We start from the raw sequence: 14,938 nt of genomic DNA, 5'->3' as shown, positions 1-14,938 counted from the left end.
CTTTGTAGGGACATGGATGAACCTGGAAACCATCATTCTCAGCAAACTGACAGAAGAGCAGAAGATCAAACACTGCATGTTCTCACTCATAGGCAGGTGTTGAACAATGAGAACACATGGACACAGGGAGGGGAGCACTACACACTGGGGTCAGTTTGGGGCAAATAGGGGAGGGACGGTGGGGGGTGGGGAGCTGGGGAGAGATAGCAAGGGGAGAAATGCCAGATGTAGGTGATGGGGAGGAAGGCAGCAAATCACACTGCCACGTGTGTACCTATGCAACAATTTTGCATGTTCTTCACATGTACCCCAAAACCTAAAATGCAATAAAATAAATGGGGGAAAAATAACAATAATATCCCTTTCCTTTTCTTTCATCTCTCGCTATCTCCAAGCTCTACAGTGAAGCAAGGAAAAGTATATGCGCATTAATAGGCTGCATCCTGCCCCTCCAAACTTTTATTTCTCTCTCTCCTCTCCTTGCTTGAAGAAAATGAGATTCTCTGGCTCTTGTTGACTGTAGGGAAAGCCTTTGTGTCCTCAGGGAACTGGGCTTTGGCAGAAGAGAGTGGCTTTCTGTGGCGAGCGCAGGGGCAAGCAGGCCGCTATAAGCCAGGTGCCTGGGGACTACCTGGTGAGGATTCTGCTCATCACAGACTCTCACTGGGGCCTCCCACAGCTGATCCTCTGCCTGCAAGCTTCTGGGCCTGTGTCCAAAGGGAATCTGGGCTGAGCCTCCTCTTCTCTCTGAAGTAGCTTTTCAGTTGCCAGTAACAGATTAAATTGATCATAAATTTAATATAAATACATTTTTAATACAGAAAAGTAGTTTTTGTATTAAAAATTAAGTATACAGCACTCCTAATATGGCCTGTTTTTTGGCACTGCAGTGCATATATATAAGGAAAATATGTGAAAAGGATTAGAATAAAGATCTGATCCACCCAATATCAATACCCTTATTTAATTGATAACAAAATGCATCTTGCTCCCCACTCTGGTCCCCACCCCAACCATACATACCATGCATACCCACGGTTTCCCTTACCCAGTACCTGCAGTCATAGTGATTAACCAAAGCAAAGTTCACAGAGTGCTCCAAAGGCTCATCAAAAAGTTCTCTGGGAAAATTAAGAATATAGTCACATAGTCAAGAAAGTCCAGGAGGGAGAGGCCCCCAGAGAGCTCTGAGCAGCCCCACAGGCTGCCGTTGGCCTGGTTTCCATAACACCCAGGAGGATTGCAGCTGCCGCTGCCAGCCCCAGGCACTGTCACCAGAGCCAGGAGCAGTGAGGCCCAGGCCCAGCAGCTGCCAGCGGCCCCCACTACCCCTATTCCTGCCCTCGATGCTGCAGGCACCAAGCCCAGCACCACGGACAGCGCCGGCGCCTGCTAGTAGGGAAAAGGTCATCCCAAGAAAGGTTTTTGGGACAATAAACTATTTCAGTGTAAGAAACAGATATGGTTTCATCAAGAAGAATAATGCCAAGGAAGATGCATTTGTGTATCAGAATGCTGTAAAGAATAACCCCAAGAAACACCTCTGCAGGGTAGAAGATGGAACCACTGTGGAGTTCGATGTCATCTAAGGAGAAATAGGGCTGGGAGGCAAGCAAGTGTCACAGGCCCTAATGGAGTTCCAGGTCAAGGCAGTAATCATGGAGCAGGCAGTAACCATAATAGACTCCACATAGTGGGGGTCCTGAATAGTGAGAGAGGGAAAACGAACAGGGATGGGACAGTGGTCCCACAGGGTGCCCACCTTGCCACACTCACAGAACCTGCTGGTGACCACAGTATTCCTACCCTCCCGTTCAGGGAGAAGTGGTGGAGGTGCTGACAGCCAGGGCGCAAGGGCACAAGGTAAACCAGTGAGGCAGGATGTGGATTGGGTTATAGACCACGGTTTCACAGGGGCTCCCCTCACCAAAACCAGCCGAGAGAGGACAGCAATGACATGGGTAAGGAAAACCAAGGCAATGAAACCAGGGTCAGCAGATACCTCAATCTCGACACAGCCACAGCTTCAAGTACTGGCCCTGATGCCCAGAATGCCCCACACCACAAGATGGCAGAGACAACAGTGGAGGATTCATCCACTCCTGAGGCTGAGCAGAGTGGGGCTGAGTAAATGTGGGCTTATCATCTCCCCCACCATTCAATTTAGTCATCCAACAAGAATAAAATGATATGAAATTCCAGCAACAAGAAATGAGCAAAATATTGGAACCGAAGACCTTAAGTGCTTGCTTTTTGCCCACTGACCAGATAACTAGAACTATTTGTATTATCTATGCAGCAAGGAGTTTTTTTGTTATTTTTACCTCAAGATGTCTCTTTTTGACAATGACAGGCGTTATTTTTGAAAAGCCTGGTTTTCTCAATACACCTTTAAAGATTTTTAAATTGTTTTATATCTGGTCAAGTTGAGATGTTTAAGAACTTCATTTTTAATTTGGAGAAAACGTTTACAACTTGATTTTTCCAAAAGGCAAGGACCTATTAACAAAGGTCTTAAATAATTTGTCAGAAAGAAAGAAAGTCCAAAAGAAAGGAGTAAGCAAATTTGTCTACTTACCATTTAGTTTCCCCATTGGTCAATATGGAAGGCAAATAGGACCTTAAAATGGGCTATTTTCTTTGAAAGCTATATACGCTTTTTTCTTTAACTATTTTATTATTTGTCTTTGACATTACAATTTTGCTATGATATGTTGAGCTGTGGACTTTTTGATGTGACCTTCTTGAGATTAAATATGTTTCCTGAAACCGTTTAATTTCATTAGTGTTAGATAAGTACATTATCTCTTTAAATATTGCCTCTTTTCCAATATTCTCCCTTTCACCTTCTGAAATTCTCACTAGATATCTGTAGACCTTCTCATTCTATCCTCATGGCTCTTGTTCTCTCATTTTTCCATCTCTTTACCTCTCTGGATTTCATTATGTATACTTTCCTTAAATTTATTTCAGTTCATTAATCTTCTTTAAAGCTAGGTCTAATTGGCAGTTAAATCTGTTAAATATAATCATTAAATTTTGACTATTATACTTTTCATTTCTAAAATTTTGACTTGGTTCTCTGTCAAATCTGCTTAAATCATTTAAAGCATCAAATTTCTTTGTTATTTTCTAAGTTCTTCTATTAATTAAGCATATTAAACCTAATCATAATCTGAGTCTATTAATACCGATACAGGAATGCTTTGGTTTATCGTGCTTTGCTTCAATGCACTTTGCAGATATTGCATTAAAAAGAAAATAAATTGGAGATATGTGGCAACCCTGCATCAAGCAAATCTATCAGTGCTATTTTTTCCAACGACATTTGCTCACATCCGCTCTCTGTCACATGTTTGGTTATTCTCATTGGATTTCAGTACAGTGAGAATAATCACAAATGTATTGCATTCATCATCACCGTTATATCTGTTATGGTGATCTGTGATCAGTGATGTACCATGTTACTATTGTAATTGTTTTGGAGCACCACAAACCACACCCATGTAAGATGGTGAACTTAATAATGTTGTGTGTGTTCCGACTCCTCCACTGACCAGCCATTTCCCCCTCTCTCCCTCTCCTCAGGCTTCCCTATTCCCTGAGACACAATGATACTAAAATTAGGCCAATCAATAATCCTACAATGACCTCTAATTGATCAAATGAAAGGAAGAGTCACACATCCCCCACTTTAAATCAAAAGCTAAAAATGATTAAGCCTAGTAAGGAAGGCTTGTTGAAAGCTGAGTTAGGCTGAAAGTTAGGCTTTTGCTCTAAACAGTTGGCAAAGTTGTGAATGCAAAGGAAAAGTTCTGGAAGAAAATTAAAACTGCCTCTCCTGTGAACATATCAATGATAAAAAAGGAAAACAGCCTTATCACTGACATACAGAAAGTCTGAGTGGTTTGGATAGAAGATCAAATCAGCCACTACATTCCCTTAAGCCAAAACCTAATTCAGAGCAAGTCTCTAATGCTCTAAAATTCTATGAAGGCTGAGAGAAGTAAGGAAACTACAGAAGAAAAGTTAAAACCAGCAGAAGCTGGTTCATGAGGTTTAAGGAAAGAAGCCATCTGGATAACATAAATGTGCAAAGTAAAGCAGCAAGTGCTGATGTAGGAGTTGCAGCAAGTCATCTAGAAGATCAACCTAAGATAGTAGATGAAGGTGGCTACACTAAACAACACATTTTCAACCTAGATGAAAAAGCATTATACTGGAAAAAGATGCCATCTAGGACTTTCATACCTAGAGAGGAGAAGTCAGTGCCTGGCTTCAAATCTTCGAAAGACTTGCTGACTGTCTTGTTAGGGGCTAATGCAGCTGCAGCTGGTAATTTTAAGTTGAAACCAATACTCATTTGCCATTCCCAAAATCCTATGCTCCTTCAGAATTATGCCAGATCTACTCTGTCTGTGCTCTGTGAATGGAACAACAAAGCTTGGATGGCAGCACATATGTATATAGCATGGTTTACTAAATATTTTAAGCCCATTGTTGATACCTACTGCTCAGAAAATAAGATTCCTTTCAGAATATTACTGTTCATTGACAAGGCACCTGGTCACCTGGAATGGAGGTGTACACAGAGATTAATGTTCATGCCTATTAATACAACACTCATTCTTCAGTTCATGGATCAAAGAGTAATTTCAAATTTTATGTCTAATTATTTAAGAAATACTTCTCATAAGGCTATAGCTGTCATAGATAGTGATCCTTCTGAAGAGTCTGGGGAACGTTAATTGAACACCTTCTGGAAAGAATTCACCATTCTAGATACCATTAAAAATATTTATGATTCATGGGAGGAGGTCAAAATATCAACATTAACAGGAGCTTGAAAGAAGTTCATTCCAACCCTCATGGATGACTTTGAGGGGTTCAAGACTTCAGTGAAGGAAATAATAGCATATATGGTGGAAATAGTAAGGGAACTGAAATTAGAAGTGAAGCCTGAAGATGTGATTGAATTGCCACAATCTCATGATAAAACTTGAATGGACAAGGAATTACTTCTTATGGACGAGCAAAGAAAGTAGTTTCTTGAGATGAAATCTACTCCTGGTGAGAACATTACGAGCATTGTTGAAATGACAATGAAGGCTTTAGAATATTACATAGACTTGGTTGATAAAGCAGCAGCAGGGATTTTAGAGGATTGACTTCAATTTTGAAAGAAGTCTTATTGTGGGTAAAATGCTATAAACAGCATTGCTTGCTATAGAGAAATCTTTTGTGGAAGGAAGTCAATCAAAGTGGCAACGTCATTATTGTCTTATTTTAAGAAATTGTCACAACTACCCTAACTGTCAGCAACCACTATCCTGATTGGTCAACAGTCAACAGCATTGGGGTATGACCGTTCACTAGCAAAAAAGACTCACAGATGGCTCAGGTTATCATTAGCAATATTTAGCAATAAAGCCTTTTAAAATTAAGGTATGCACATTGTGTTTTTAGACATAATGCTTTTGCACATTTAATAGGCTACAGATTGTGAAAACAAAAATTTTATATGCACTGGAAAACCAAAAATTTTATATATAATTCCAATATTTGCTTCCTTACTGGGGTCTGGAATTGAAACTGCAATGTCTCCGAGGTATGCATGTATCTGAAATCACTGTCTTGTTTTTTCAGGCTTTCCATATACTGTTTCTGTATATGGCTTCATAATTCCCCCTCAATGTATGAGCATTTCCCCCCATTATTCATTTTATCTGTGAGACCTCCCTGAGGTCTTGAATACAGGTGAGTTCCTCCAGAGAGGATTTGTTTCTTCTTGCCAGGTATCTCTGGCACAACCAACCTGGATTTAAATTAATACTCAGTTTTCTATCTGAGGTTTTCCAGATCATACAAACAGTGTGAGTTCAGGCTACAAAGTACGTGAGAGCATATAAACTGTGTGAGGATGTATGAATTCTTATAGAATTTTTTCTCTTCCACTCAGAATCAAGGACTGAGACAAGCAATTTTCCTTGTCATCCCCTGAGGCTTATTCCTACTTTATCCTTACTCCGAGGATGTAACTATTTGGGATCTTAACTTAATGTGGATTGGGATCACGGGAGTCTCCAATTATACTTCCCATTTTGGATGGATCCACTGGACTTCCCAGGGCTGATTAGCTAACGGCCAAGTTCACCTAATCTAGCAAATGCCTGCATGGGGTCACATCTGTCTGATGCCCATTGTGGCCTATTAGGTTCTTTACTTTTTGCCAACCCATCGATGCCTTTGGAAACATATTTAAATGATTTAGTCAGCATTCTAAACTTACTTTAGGCAAGAAAGTCATTATCAGGGTTTCTAGTCTGCTAAACAGCTGGATACAAAGGACACAGAATTCTCTTTACCACGCAGCTCCAGGGATATGCTAACATCCTGCAGTACCCACAGGCATGCTCACTAGAACACTGGTCCTTGGTGCAGCCACATGCCTGTGACTATATCAGTGATCATGAGTGAAGGTGAAACTACACTAAAAAGTAGACTTTTAGCTTTAGAGAGTTGCCTAAGGAACTGAAGATGGGTCATTAACCCAGGCATGAGCCAGAACCAGCATTTTGTATTCAGTTCCTTATGTTTCAGCATGTGAACTGAGTGGAGACATTCCCATCAAGGTCAGAAAAACTCCTACACTTTGATCTACCAATTAACAGAAGAAAATCTGATATATTATCTGGATTCCTGGGATAGCATATTTCTAGCCACATCCAATTTGAGTATTTTGCAGTCTCCTCTATCTAAAGTACCCTGGAATATTGTTATTTTTTTTTCCACTGGGACCTGCTCCAGGAAGCAGGTTTCAGATGCCATGAACACTCTTGAGGCTTGAGCCCAATCCCCTGACTGAGAATACAGTTCTGGATTTCTCAACATCAGTGTGAATGCATTTTGGAGACTTCGTGATATCCCACAGGGGAACAAACTGAAAAGCAACTGTGTCCTGGAGTAAAACAGCTCCAACAAGGGCTGAGGTTAGATATACTTTTGAGAAACAAGACCAGCTCTGGTATAACACCAAAAGACTGACATTAGTCACATAACTCTAAGACCGGAACAGCCAATCATGGCCTGAATGATGGAGAAATGCTTTGTCTTTCACAACATGGAAGGGGTACAAAAGCACTCCATCATTAAATGAAGTGAAGGCAACACAGAGGGCTACCCAGCCCACCCAACATTTAGGCCATGCACCCACTAGAGTTGGATGAAGCAAGATGGATTAGGCATAAGTGTGGGCCAGAAGTCATGGCATTCCATGGGAGAGAAGACCTGGTACCTTGGCTGTTCCAACTGTCCCACTCATTACTGACGATAAACATTCAGTGCTGATCACTCTGTCCTAACAATAACAATAGTAGTTGAACCATCCTGTATGCTACTATACATCTATAGTACTGTTCTGAGCACAAATAATCTTCATTACAACCCTATATGGTGGTATTATTAGTTCCCTCATTTTATAGATAAGGAAACTGTCTCACAAAGGGCTTAAGAAACTTATTCAAGGTTATACAGCTGGTAAGTAGCAGAGTTCATACTAGATCTCAGGCAATCTGGCTCTCAAGCCCGTGCACACCATTGCTACACTATATTGCTGTGCACAGTGCAGGGATGTTGTTGTGGTACTTAACACTCAGTGGAAGGTAAGTCTGTAGGTCAGTTTAAATAGTTAAGCAATTACACTAAGAATTTATATTTACAGAACATGTGGATGAGGTTCAATTCTATAAATACAAGATAAAGCACTGGTGGAGAAACAAACATTGTTATAAACTATTTGGCTTCATCTGATTTGCAAACTACCACTAATAAGGAATCTAGGGTAAGAAAATATAGGTTCACTGGCACCCAAAAGGTGTCAACAGTTTGTTGTCAAAATACTTGTGTTTCCAAAGATTTTTGTAGGGCTGTAAATTAATGCCTAGTGTAGGTGCCTCCAAAGTTGGCTGCCACAATTCCTCCTTTCCAGGGCCTCCCCATCCCCACCTAGAGCCTGTTTCCCCTCCCACTGAACCTGAGCTTCCCGTCTACTTCCTTGGCCAACATAATGTGGTAGAAGTGATGTCCCAGTAGCCACCATGTACCTGTGCCAGCCCACCTTGAGACCCAGGCCTTTTACTACCTCTTACTCGAGAAAACTCCATGGCTTCTACAAAAAGGATTAACAATTCTGGATTTGCGGGGAGGAAAAGGAATCTCATTAAATGAAGCCCCCTAAGGCACCCAACAGAGACACATGTGTGTAAAAATCTGTGAACACTGGAACAAAAATGAATAAAAAAATCCTTGGGTCCATCAGACTGAAAAGGGAAAATCTAAAACAGGAAGTGAATTCCCATGACACAGAGAAAAAGAAACAAGTCAAATACTAAGGTCTGGATCTAATCAGCTAATTGCCCATCTACAAAGAGAGGCAGACAGGCAGGCAAAGGAGCTGAGCACAGAGCCCCACTTGGGACAGTGGCACCAGTCAATGGAGATCCATTATTTAGGAGATGTCAACAATATTGAGAGAAGGACTTGCAAGTGATGGTCCAGCCTACAGAGACGTTCAGCTTCCCTCTGCTGTGGCCTATTGCTGTGTGTTAAAATCATGGGTTTAAATAAGGCACTCTTCTTTGACTTAGATTCTGAATTATAGCTTTAATCTTCAGGGAAGTATTTCCTGACAAAAGCAGGAGGCTTGGGAGGGCACACTGAGGCTAGGGCATTGCTGTGAATTTCATCTTCTTCTCCAAGGTTGAGCAGTGGTGTTAAGGAACTGTCTCCAAGATCATTTGACTTTCATTTTAGTGCTTCCCTTCAACTTTGCCCCATAGCAGGGTCCCATTCCAACCATTTTCTGTACATCCTAACTCAGTGGCTCTTTTCAAACAAAATATTTGACTTGATAATGACTGTAAATGAAGGATAATTTTCCATGGGAGATATTCCATCAAAATGCAATGAGACAATTCAAAGTTATATTACTTTTCACAAAAATCCATTTCTACTGCCACCAGATTTTTTAAATTGGTACTCTGCTTCCAAGTCTTCAACCTGTTGTTAAATTTGAGTCTAACAAATGCTGTCTTGAAATTGTCAGGGACATAACTAAATTCGTTTTTATTTTGATGGCATCTGTTCTGTCTGCACTGCCATTATTTTGTACTATTATTGTCAAAGGAGCAGAGAATCACAATTTGCCCTCTAACGCAGGAGTCACCAAGCCCCAGGCCACAGACGGACTGTGGTCTGCAAACCCTATTGTGAGCTGCGCGAGTGATGAATCTAGGCTGTGTGTGCTCCTTATGAAAATCTAACTAATGTTTAATGAACTGAGGTGGAAGAGTTTCATCCTGAAATCATCCCAGCCCTACCCTGTTCCATGGAAAAATTGTCTTCCAAGAAACTTCTCCCTGGTGCCAAAAATGATGAGGACTGATGCTCTAACAGGTGAAAAACTGAGCTCTTCAGTGAAGGGGGAGCCAATAAGCCCAGCACTTTCTCTCCCCATCATCTTGCCTCTTTGTTAGACTATTAAAGAATTAACAAGAAAGTTGTTGTATGCCAGCAATCTATAAAGAAATTCAAATAAAGCTTGAAGCGAAATGACTTACTAGAGGGAACTGCAGACAGCAATTCTCTGGCTTACAGTATTCGGGGCCATGGGACCCATATCAACGTCTCTACTTCTCCATCTTTAATGTTTCATGCCATAAAGGGAGGAAATCCAGAATAGAGGGGAGGTTAAGGAACCAACACAGGAAGTATGGCTGAGTGGAAAGAACGGATGTGTTAGAGATAGACACACCTGGGTTCTGCTGTTTACCAGCTGTGTGTACTTATTCAACATTGCTAAGCCTTAGTTCTCTTTTTGGAAAAATAATACCTACTTGCAGAGTTGGTCTGAAAAGTAAATACTTTATTGAAAATAGTCAGCATTCAGTAGATGGAGTTGCCATTATTGTGATAATGATGACTAACATCGAGACTGTGACGCTTTGTTTACCCTCAAATAGCTATAGAATTGTAACCTCTTTATTTTCCAGGTGCTGCCAACATTCTCCGGTTTCTCCCTTCCCTCCCTAACACTTCCTACCCTGCAATATCTGTGTTTATTTTCTCATTTACTAAAGATCACAATGACTTTGAACAAAGTCAACAGAAAGCACATATTTCAAAACACATTTATATTTAGTGGGCTGATCAGTATTGGCTCAAGTTAAAGGCTTCTTATAACATTTCTGAAGGGCAGTTTAGTGATCTACATCAAAAACCTTTAAGCATATATACCATTTGACATGGGTATGCTATTAGGTTGCTGCAAAAGTAATTAATAGTTTAAGGAGTTTATAAGAAAATACTAATGGATATGCACCACGATTATGTTGTAAGACTGATTTCACAGGCTTTCTTACTAATTAGGGTGCCATATTCTTGGTTGTATGAACTGGGACACTTTTGAGATGAAAAGAAAATGCTACTAATCAGAAAACCAGGATACAGCAGGTTTAATGATTCATAGTTATAATTATACCTATGTGCACCGTTAAGCAATAGCGCAAAATGGAAAAAATCTAAGTGTCCAGCAGGGAGGATTTGTAAAATAAAGACTGTGTAAACTTTAAAAAAAGATATTAAAAGAGAAATTTCAGTCATATGAAAACATATGTGTTATATTAATTGAAAAAATCAGGTAACTAATATGCACAGTCTGGTTCTATTAAAAGCGCATACAAGCCTGTATGCATAGTCACTCCCACAATATTGAAAGGCGGATGACACAAAGTAAACAGTGGTTACTCCTGTGTAATGAGAACATGGGCCATTTCTATTCATCTAAATTTTCTAATATTTCTATAACAAACATCATTACAATTGGAATTTCAAAAAAGTATTTATAATTTCTTATAGAGTCATATATTGTTCTATAAAAATCCTGTCTCAAAATGTAACATGTTCTCCAAAGCCTAAGGAAAGTTTTCTAAGTATCTGAGCCTTTCAGGACTGAAATATGTATGCAATGTGTTAAACAAAGCTCAACTTCATGTCAGCACTTGCAATCATTTGCTCACAAATATCAGTAACAAAATTCTTTCTGACATAAGTGACAGAATAATGACCTTAAAATTGCATCCCAATCCAATCCCAGATTCTAGCCTTTGAAAATGGCCCCAAATGTTTCTTTTACCTCCTGGTATATCAAATACTCAAAAGACACTTCTCAATTCTCAAATGGGTGATTATCTTTGTAGACCAATCCATGCCAGGGTGAAACCAGTCTATTTCGTCACCCTTCTTTTCCATTTTCAGCAGAATTCTCTCAACTGCGAAAAAACAGATTTGGAATTACAAATCGACTACTGCCACCACTCTGGGAATCTTGAGGTGATGACCTTATAGAGCACTGACATGAATACATTTGTAAACCTCTGGTCCCTGTGAAATGCCTAAAGTAAAGAAATAAGCTCACACCTCTGAGGCTACTTCCAGCTTAGACGAGTAAGATGCCACACTAAAAAGATAACAGCCTTGTGTTCACTTGACCAGCTGGGAAATTAAATTTCTAATGAAAATGGATACAATTTTTTTAAATAGTGTTTTTCAGTAAAGAAAGTCTCATAGCTCTCTAATTTTTACAGCCACTCCTATAGACATTCAACCCCAAATTGAAGGGTTCAGTGAACGAATTCATAACAGACCCACATTTCAAAATGTGCAACTCGCCCTTGATTTGAAAAGTTAGGGATAAACCATTGATCAAGGCCAACTAAGAAGCTGAAGATCAAACACAGAGAAACATGGGAGAAAATGCAAAACAAACGAAAAAGAGCTTCCAACAGCTCTTAACATACAGTGTAGTAAGACCAGCTCCAGCACAACTGGCGAAAATCTGCAGTCAGAATTAATCCAAAATCAAATTCCTTATCTCCCCACATAAGTCACTACTTCTGGGAAAGTCTCCATCATTTTCTCATTAGCATTGGTTGGGAACCTCCAAGCCATCTCTGACACCCCTCCTCAATTGAGTATCCCACAGGTGCCAAATCCTGCCAATTCTATCTTGAGAACAACTCTTCCTTTCTCCTGTCCCTGCCCTAGTTACCTCTCACCAGGCCTAGGGCAACAGCTTCTAAACTGATTTCCCACTTTCTCTCTCTTCCAATCCGAATACAATTCATACCACCCTGCTGTATTTGTATCTGTATTCCTTATTCTTATTATGGTTTAAAAGCCCACATAATAAAAAATTTACCATCTTAACCATTTTTAAGTGAACAATTCAGTAGTGTTAAGTACATTCACACTGTTGTGAGGCAGAGCTCCAGAAATTTTTCATCTTGCAAATCTGAAACTCTTTACCCATTAAACAACGATTTACCATTTCCTCCTCCTCCTAGCCCCTGGCAACTACCATCCTGCTTTCTGTTTCTATGAATTATTCAACTTTAGATAACTCATATATATAGTATTTATCTTTTAGTGATTGACTTATTTCACTTAGCATAATGTCTTTAAGTTTCATCCATATTATAGTATCTGATGGTATCTCCTTCCATTTTAAAGCTGAATAATATTCCACTACATGTATACACCATCTGTTGATGGACATTTAGGTTGCTTCTATCTCTTGGCTATTGCAAACAGTGCTGCTATAAATGTGGTGTACAAATATTTTTCTTGAGACCTGGCTTTCAACTTTTTTGGATATACACCCAGAAGTGCGATTGGTAGATAATATGGTAATTTTATTTTTAATTTCGAGAAGAATCTTCATACTGTTTTCCCCAGTGGCTGTCCCATTTGACATCCCTGCCAGCAGTGCCCAAGGGTTCCAATTTCTCCATATGCTCTCCAACACTTGCTATTTTCTGTTTTGTTTTTTTTTTTTATAGTAGCCATCCTAATAGGTATGAGGTGGTATCACATTGTGGTTTTCATTTGAATTTTTCTGATAGTATGCGTTACATTTAGATTCTTCTTTCCTGTCTCTGATCAAATCCTTCCCTGCTTAGAGGCTATGTACTGAATAAAGTACAAACCCATTTAAGGATGTTTATAAACATGCCAGCTATTTTATTTCATAGTATCTCATTCCACAAATCCTCCATACCAGCCCAATTAAATGCTTCATCATCCTCCAAGTAGGTCTCATGCTTTCTTTCCTTTCTGCAAATATTTAAATATCACCTCCCCCGAGAGGAGTGCTTTGTTTCCACAGCCAGCCAGCCTACCTGCCTTCAGCACTTGGTACTTTCTCTTACAATGTGCAGCACAGTTTCCTTTTCTATACCACTTTATTCTCAAGTCTTATCTCACTATGAACAGAAAGTTCCTTATGGCCATAGACTGAATCCTGTTCAATCATCTGTCCTCCACAGTGCCTGGAATACAATGAGCCTTTAATAAATAGTTATAAAATAAAGGGTTCAACGTTGTAATGAGTGATCAGTTGATTACACCCATCGGAATGCCTGCAATTTTAAATCAGCAGCACTGCTATCTTTTTGTGTGCTGGGAAGGGGGAGGAATGGGGAAAGAAGGTGTTAGTTTTTGTGTTTTAGTCATCCAAACTCATCCTAATTCCCTTGAACACATTATTTAACTTCCAAGTCAAAAAAAAAAAAAAAAAAAAAAAAAGATTTGAATGCCAAGTAGAGCTCACATCTAGTAATTGAACAGCCGGCCATTGTATTTACCCTCCTAGTGGCTACAAGCTGACATTTAAATACTTCTCTTCCCTTTCCAAATATTAACCATGTGCAGCTGGTCACTTGGGTTCTGAAACAACATTTGATGGAGCACATTTCGAATACAATTCTGGAAAAATATTCAATTACTTCATTTTCATTTTACTCACTAAATGGTAGCGTCCCTCCTAAGTTCAATTAAACTCACTTGAAATTAGAATTCACAAGAATGCATTTAATTTAGATTTACTGGAAGATGTCAGACACCAGTTAATTGGCCCTAAAGCAGCACAGCCATGAGGTCCCTCCTGAGTGAGCTTTCTGTCTTTGCCATGTAGCTGTTCTTGTTAGGTAGTATTGATTGGGAAGCTCATCCAGTATCTGGAGCCAGCCAATGGTTATACAACGTTCTGACAAATAAATTAGACGTAGACTTTAAATTACTTGTGTGCAACCTACAGAGACTGTTGGCTTGGGTCTAGCAATGATCTGTGTTCTGCAGCCTAAAAATTCTCATGCTTTGAATCAATGGATTATTTTGCCAGATAATTCAACAAACATTTACCAAGAACCTATCCTGTGCCAGGCACTATTCTGGACACTTTATTTATTCAGCAATTCTTTATTAATCCCTTCTACGCCAAGTCACACAAGGCATAACTCCTCCCCTCAAGGAATCTAGAAAATGTTTCAGACATTTTCTTCACTGCCTGTGGAAACGCAGTCAGTTCTCAGCAGTTTATAGTTTTTAAAGAGTCATTGCAATGCCAAGTCCCAAGTAATTCCAGATTTTCTAGAACAGTCAGATTTCAAATAATTGGTGATTATGTGTGAGGCAGTGTCTCAATTATTAATACGGTTAGTGTGAAGGGGATAGAATAAAGTGCCTCAAATTCTTTTTAGGTTATGGTATTAATTTTAAATTAGTAGATTTCTGGGGTTAACTCTGTTTAGTAAGCAATGGTATTAAATATCTTTCCAAAGACTAAGATCACTAATCAGTGTTGATTATGTAGCCATTATGTGATCAGTTCTTTGCGAGACAAAGGAGGAAGATGAAAAGAGAAAGGCAATTCATATTCATTATCAACATTGCAATATACTCATTATTTCCTTTTGCATCAGGGGTCTGTAGCATGCCAGATAGTAAATATTTTAGGTTTTAAATGCCAAATGGTCGCAGTTGAAACTGTAGAAAAACAGTCCACAACAAGAAGTATGTGAATAGATGTGGCTATGTTCCAATA

General features: G+C 39.5%; 1 protein-coding gene and 1 long non-coding RNA gene across 3 annotated transcripts in view; both read right to left on the bottom strand.

Moving 5' to 3' along the window:
• Positions 1-6,631, bottom strand: part of LOC116531797 — a 15,803-nt gene extending 9,172 nt beyond the window's left edge. The window contains exon 1 of the long non-coding RNA XR_004260587.1: positions 6,621-6,631. This is a non-coding gene — a long non-coding RNA (uncharacterized LOC116531797). The remainder of the gene's footprint in view (positions 1-6,620) is intronic.
• GPR39 (G protein-coupled receptor 39) overlaps positions 1-14,938 on the bottom strand; it is a 219,258-nt gene that overhangs the window by 147,225 nt on the left and 57,095 nt on the right. The window lies entirely within an intron of this gene.

The sequence above is a fragment of the Sapajus apella genome, unplaced genomic scaffold, assembly GCF_009761245.1.
Source record: "Sapajus apella isolate SASKATOON/1434 unplaced genomic scaffold, GSC_monkey_1.0 scaffold72, whole genome shotgun sequence".
Lineage (NCBI taxonomy): Eukaryota > Metazoa > Chordata > Mammalia > Primates > Cebidae > Sapajus > Sapajus apella.
Note: the sequence above shows the minus strand (reverse complement) of the source record. Positions and strands in the feature narration are given on the sequence as shown.